Source organism: Gopherus evgoodei, unplaced genomic scaffold, assembly GCF_007399415.2.
Source record: "Gopherus evgoodei ecotype Sinaloan lineage unplaced genomic scaffold, rGopEvg1_v1.p scaffold_338_arrow_ctg1, whole genome shotgun sequence".
NCBI classification, from domain to species: domain Eukaryota; kingdom Metazoa; phylum Chordata; order Testudines; family Testudinidae; genus Gopherus; species Gopherus evgoodei.
Window position 1 is genome coordinate 19,610 of NW_022060003.1, and position 5,924 is coordinate 25,533.

Consider the following 5,924-nt stretch of genomic DNA (forward strand, 5'->3'; position numbering starts at 1 on the left):
GCCATGACTGTGAGCCCACCCTTCTCAGTCTCAGACCTCATAGCCCCAAAGACATTACTGGCCACTCACGCTGTGACCCAGTTACAGCAATGAGGTCTCACTGAAGATAGGGGGTGGGAGGAGCAACCCCCTTATCCTGGCAGGCAGGACACATCCTTCCCAGTATGGCAGAGACCCTGCCCGTGGGCAGATAGACCCAGCTGAGTCCATAGGAGACTGGGGGAGGGGGAGCAGAGAAAGAGAATGCAGGCAACTGAACATGACAGGTGTCCATGAAAGGAGAGACAGAGAGAGTTTGAGTGAAAGTTGGCCAACACAGAGAGAGAAACCTAGGAGGAAGAAAGAAATTCAGAACAGGGAGTCACCCTCATGGATCCAACTTTCTGCTAGGGAGCACACACCACTCCTGGCCAGAGAGATGATCAGCCCTTGCAAATGGCAACATCATCTCCCTTGAAGCCACAGATAGTCCGGAAACCCACACCCAGATAACGGGAAGTCCCTGCCTGGAGCCAGGAGGGCTGTGACCAGAGCCCTTCCCAAACCAGATACACATCTCACCGACAGAGACGGTTACTCTTGTCCCAGTTGGGCAGCTCTTGCCTGGCATCAACAGGATTCACGCTGTCACTTCTCTTGTTCACTTTCCATCTCACCTCAGGGCTGGACTCCATCCCCGCGACTTCTTTTCCCTTGGTATGAAACACAACACAAGAGGACAAGAAAAAGCAATGGTGGTGAGGTTCCTCTTTTCACTACTCCCGCACACCAGGGCTTCGGCTTCAACCCTCCTCCCATTCTGCCATCACAGCTACAATTAGAAATCTGAGCCCGGGGCTCACACCTGCTTGTCTCCCCAATCCTAGGCCCTGTCCAGCATGTCTCCCTCCACAGAACTTACCTGGCCTCACCTTACACTCCATCTTCATATTGCTCTTCTCCTTCCCAGAGCTCCTGCTCTGCTCCTCAGACCTGTCTGTCCTCAGCTCTACAGGCAGAGGGGAAGGGGCATGATGGGAACACACACGCCCCATTCCAGACACCACACAGCATCCACAGGGCTACCAAACACCTCATCTTCGGCCAAAACCACACCTCACCCCGAGGGAGCAAAAAGCCTTTGTGAGCACAGCACACACAAGACAGGAAAAGATTAACACCCACACCCTGCCCAGCCAAAGTGGGAGCTTCCTGGCCACAGGTCCATAGGGCTCATGGATGGAGAAGTTTGCTGGGCTATGGGGGTCTCTGAAGAACTAGCACAGCATGTGAATGAGTGACTGGGATGTATGTGGGGGCCTGACTGTGGGTTGGGGTGTCCAGGAGGACCCGAGGGAAGGGAATAGAGGGATTAGGGATAGAGGAGGGTGGGGTTACCAACGTGCATTGTGGGAATGTGGGATTTAGAGAGCCCAGAGTGGATGGGTGTCGGCGGGTTGGACGACCCCACAGTGGTTGAAAAGGGGAACCTGGCAGGTTTGGGTGTAGCAGAGATTGAAGATGAGGAACCTCACACCCTGGGGATGGACTGAGGGAGTGGGGGGATGGGAAAGTGGGTTTCAGCAATGAGAAATGGGTTGGAGGCAATTAGGGGTGGGGCGCTGAGGACGGGGTTGGGGGGAGGAGGAGGAAGGGGGGGCGGGGTGCTGAGGACGGGAAGGAGGATGTGGGAGGTGGGGCGAGATGAGGTCAGTGTCGGGGTGCTGAGGACGGTGGGGGAGGAGGAGGTCGGAGCGAAGGGAAAGGCCAGGTAGAGTGTACACGATGGGGGAGGGGATGCTGGGGGCTGAGGGATCCCCACAGATGGGGGTGGGGCTGGCGAGAGGGTCACAACAGATGGGGGGACACTGGGGGGCTGGTTGGGGGGGCTTGAAGGGGCTGCTGGGGCCCTACAGAAGGAGAGGAGGGGGCGGTGCTGGCAGGAGAGTCACAGCGGATGGGGGGGACACTGGGGGGCAGGTTGGGGGAGGTTGAAGGCCCCGCAGCCCCAGGCTGCCGCTTGTGGGGCTGCTCCCAGGCAGCTTACCGCCCCCCCCCCGCTGCCCTCCAGGCCCAGCTGGGGGGGGGTGGGGTGAAGCCCTTTCACTCGCGCTGCCTCTGCCCTGTGCCCCCCCCCGCCCGGCTCCCACGGGCCCGGGGCTGCTCCCGGGGCAGGGGCTGGGCCTGGCGCCTGGAACTGGGTGTCTGAGCCCCTGGTCCCCCCGTGCGGATCCGCCTCTCCCCGTCCCGCCTCTGTGCTCCTCGGCCCGGCCCCGCCCCGCCCCGCCCCGCCCCCGGCTGCCCCCGTGGCGGGGGGGGGCAGCGAAGCCTCGGGGCAGGAACCAGGCCCCCCCCAGGTCTGCGATAGACCAACCCCCAATCCCGGCCCCGCGGTGCGAATCTCGCCCTGGCTGGAGGCGCCTGTTCAGTGTTGGCTCAGCGGGCGGCGCTCCGGGTCTGCGGCGGGTCCTGCGCTGGCTCCGGGTCTGCGGCAGCAGGTGAGGGCAGGTCCCTGGGTCAACCTGACACCCCCCAACTCCGCCCCCCAGAGAGCCCCGGCCCCCCAGGTGCAGTGTGTTAACCTGCTCCGCGTGGGAACGTGCCGCGCCGCTTCGCCCCTTTCACCCCCCGCACAAAGCAGCTGATCGGGGCGGGGGCGGGGGCGGGAGCGCTGGGGGCTGAGGCCGAGGACCGGGAGGGGCAGGTCAGTGCCGGGTCTGTCTCTGCCCGGTGACTTGGTACATTTGTCTGCACCGCGGGGATGTTCCCAGCGCCCCTTGTTCGCTGGGGCTGTAACCCCCCGTCTGGGTGTGAGCTGGTTCCTGGGGGTGTCCGATGAGCCTTGGAACCGGCCCCTTGTCACTCCCCGAACTCCCGCTGTGCCCGGCCACCCAGCCCCGTCCTCCTCCCTCGGGTGAGCCCGGCTTTAACCCCCCTGCAGTGCCAGTGTCACCCGCAGACAAACCTGCCACTGAACCGAATTAATCCTCCTCCTTCCCCGAGCTCCGCCCTCCCCCCAAAGCCCTGCCCCTGCCCCCTCCTCCTGGGGTCCTGCCCCTACACTGCCCCTGCCCCCTCCGCCTGGGGTCCTGCCCCCACACTGCCCCTACCCCCGACGTCCTGGGGTCCTGCCCCCACACTGCCCCTGCCCCCTCCTCCTGGGGTCCTGCCCCCACACTGCCCCTACCCCCGACGTCCTGGCCTCACATCACCTGTTCCCCTAATCCCTGCCCCATTCCCCAAAGCCCTGCCCCCCTCCTCCTGGGGTCCTGCCCCCACACTGCCCCTGCCCCCTCCTCCTGGGGTCCTGCCCCCACACTGCCCCTACCCCCGACGTCTGGCCTCACATCATCTGTTCCCCTAATCCCTGCCCCATTCCCCAAAGCCCTGCCCCTGCCCCCTCCTCCTGGGGTCCTGCCCCCACACTGCCCCTACCCCCGACGTCCTGGCCTCACATCACCTGTTCCCCTAATCCCTGCCCCATTCCCCAAAGCCCTGCCCCTGCCCCCTCCCCCTGGGGTCCTGCCCCCACACTGCCCCTACTCCCGACGTCCTGGCCTCACATCACCTGTTCCCCTAATCCCTGCCCCATTCCCCAAAAGCCCTGCCCCTGCCCCCTCCTCCTAGGGTCCTGCCCCCACACTGCCCCTACCCCCTCCTCCTGGGGTCCTGCCCCACACTGCCCCTACCCCCTCCTCCTGGGGTCCTGCCCCCACACTGCCCCTACCCCCGACGTCCTGGCCTCACATCACCTGTTCCTCTAATCCCTGCCCCATTCCCCAAAGCCCTACCCCCCACCTCCTGGGGTCCTGCCCCCACCCTGCCCCCTCCTCCTGGGGTCCTGCCCCCACACTGCCCCTACCCTCGATGTCCTGGCCTCACATCACCTGTTCCCCTAATCCCTGCCCCATTCCCCAAAGCCCTACCCCCCGCCTCCTGGGGTCCTGCCCCCACCCTGCCCCCACCCCCTCCTCCTGGGGTCCTGCCCCACACTGCCCCTACCCCCGACATCCTGGCCTCCACATAACCTGTTCCCCTAATCCCTGCCCCATTCCCCAAAGCCCTTCCCCCCTCCTCCTGGGGTCCTGCCCCCACACTGCCCCTACCTCCGACGTCCTGGCCTCACATCATCTGTTCCCCTAATCCTTGCCCCATTCCCCAAAGCCCTGCCCCTGCCCCCTCCTCCTCGGGTCCTGCCTCCACACTGCCGCTGCCCCCTCCTCCTGGGGCCCTGCCCCCACACTGCCCCTACCCCCTCCTCCTGGGGTCCTGCCCCCACACTGCCCCTGCCCCCTCCTCCTGGGGTCCTGCCCCCACACTGCCCCTACCCCCGACGTCCTGGCCTCATGTCACCTGTTCCCCTAATCCCTGCCCCATTCCCCAGAGCCCTGCCCCTGCCCCTGCTCCCTCCTCCTGGGGTCCTGCCCCCACACTGCCCCCACCCCCGACGTCTGGCCTCACATCATCTGTTCCCCTAATCCCTGCCCCATCCCCCAAAGCCCTGCCCCTGCCCCCTCCTCCTGGGGTCCTGCCCCCACACTGCCCCTGCCCCGTCGTCCTGGGGCCCTGCCCCCACACTGCCCCTACCCCCTCCTCCTGGGGTCCTGCCCCCACACTGCCCCTGCCCCCTCCTCCTGGGGTCCTGCTTCCACACTGCCCCTACCCCCGACGTCCTGGCCTCACGTCACCTGTTCCCCTAATCCCTGCCCCATTCCCCAGAGCCCAGCCCCTGCCCCTGCCCCCTCCTCCTGGGGTCCTGCCCCCACACTGCCCCTACCCCCGACGTCCTGGCCTCACGTCACCTGTTCCCCTAATCCCTGCCCCATTCCCCAGAGCCCTGCCCCTGCCCCTTCCTCCAAGGCTCCGCCTTCGCATTGCCCCTTTTCCCCAATACCCAACCCTCACTCTGCCCCTTCCCCCAAATCCACACTCCAGCATTGTGCCTCCCCAATACACCCCTCCCCTGCACCCTTTCCCCAAGGACCCACCCCCGCCCTCACATTGCCCCTTCTCCAGAGTTCCTGCCCTTGAGCTTCCCTTTCCCCCCGAGAGCCTGACCCTGCACTGCCGCTTCCCCCTTAGACCCTGCCCCTACACCACCCATTCACCCGGGACCCCGCCCTCACATTGCCCTGAGACCCTGCCCCTGCACCACCCATTCACCCGGCACCCCGCCCTCACATTGCCCTGAGACCCTGCCCCTGCACCGCCCCTTCCCCCTGAGACCCTGCCCCTGCACCACCCATTCACCCGGGACCCCGCCCTCACATTGCCCTGAGACCCTGCCCCTGCACCGCCCCTTCCCCCTGAGATTCCGCCCCTCCAGCACCCATTCACCCGGGACCCTGCCCTCACATTGCCCTGAGACCCTGCCCCTGCACCGCCCCTTCCCCCTGAGACCCTGCCCCTACACCACCCATTCACCCGGGACCCCGCCCTCACATTGCCCTGAGACCCTGCCCCTGCACCGCCCCTTCCCCCTGATATCCCGCCCCTACACCACCCATTCACCCGGGACCCCGCCCCTGCACCGCCCCTTCCCCCTGAGATCCCGCCCCTACACCACCCATTCACTCGAGACCCTGTGCTCACATTGTCCTAAAACCCTGCCCCTGCACCACCTGTTCCCTCTAATCCCTTCCCCCGCATCGTCCCTTCCCCCGAGGCCCTGCCCCTTCCCCCAACCCCCATCTCCGCATCGTCCCTTCCCCCGAGGCCCTGCCCCTTCCCCCAACCCCCATCTCCGCATCGTCCCTTCCCCCGAGGCCCTGCCCCTTCCCCAACCCCCATCTCCGCATCGCCCCTTCCCCCGAGGCCCTGCCCCTTCCCCAACCCCCATCTCCGCATCGTCCCTTCCCCCGAGGCCCTGCCCCTTCCCCCAACCCCCATCTCCGCATCGCCCCTTCCCCCGAGGCCCTGCCCCTTCCCCAACCCCCATCTCCGCA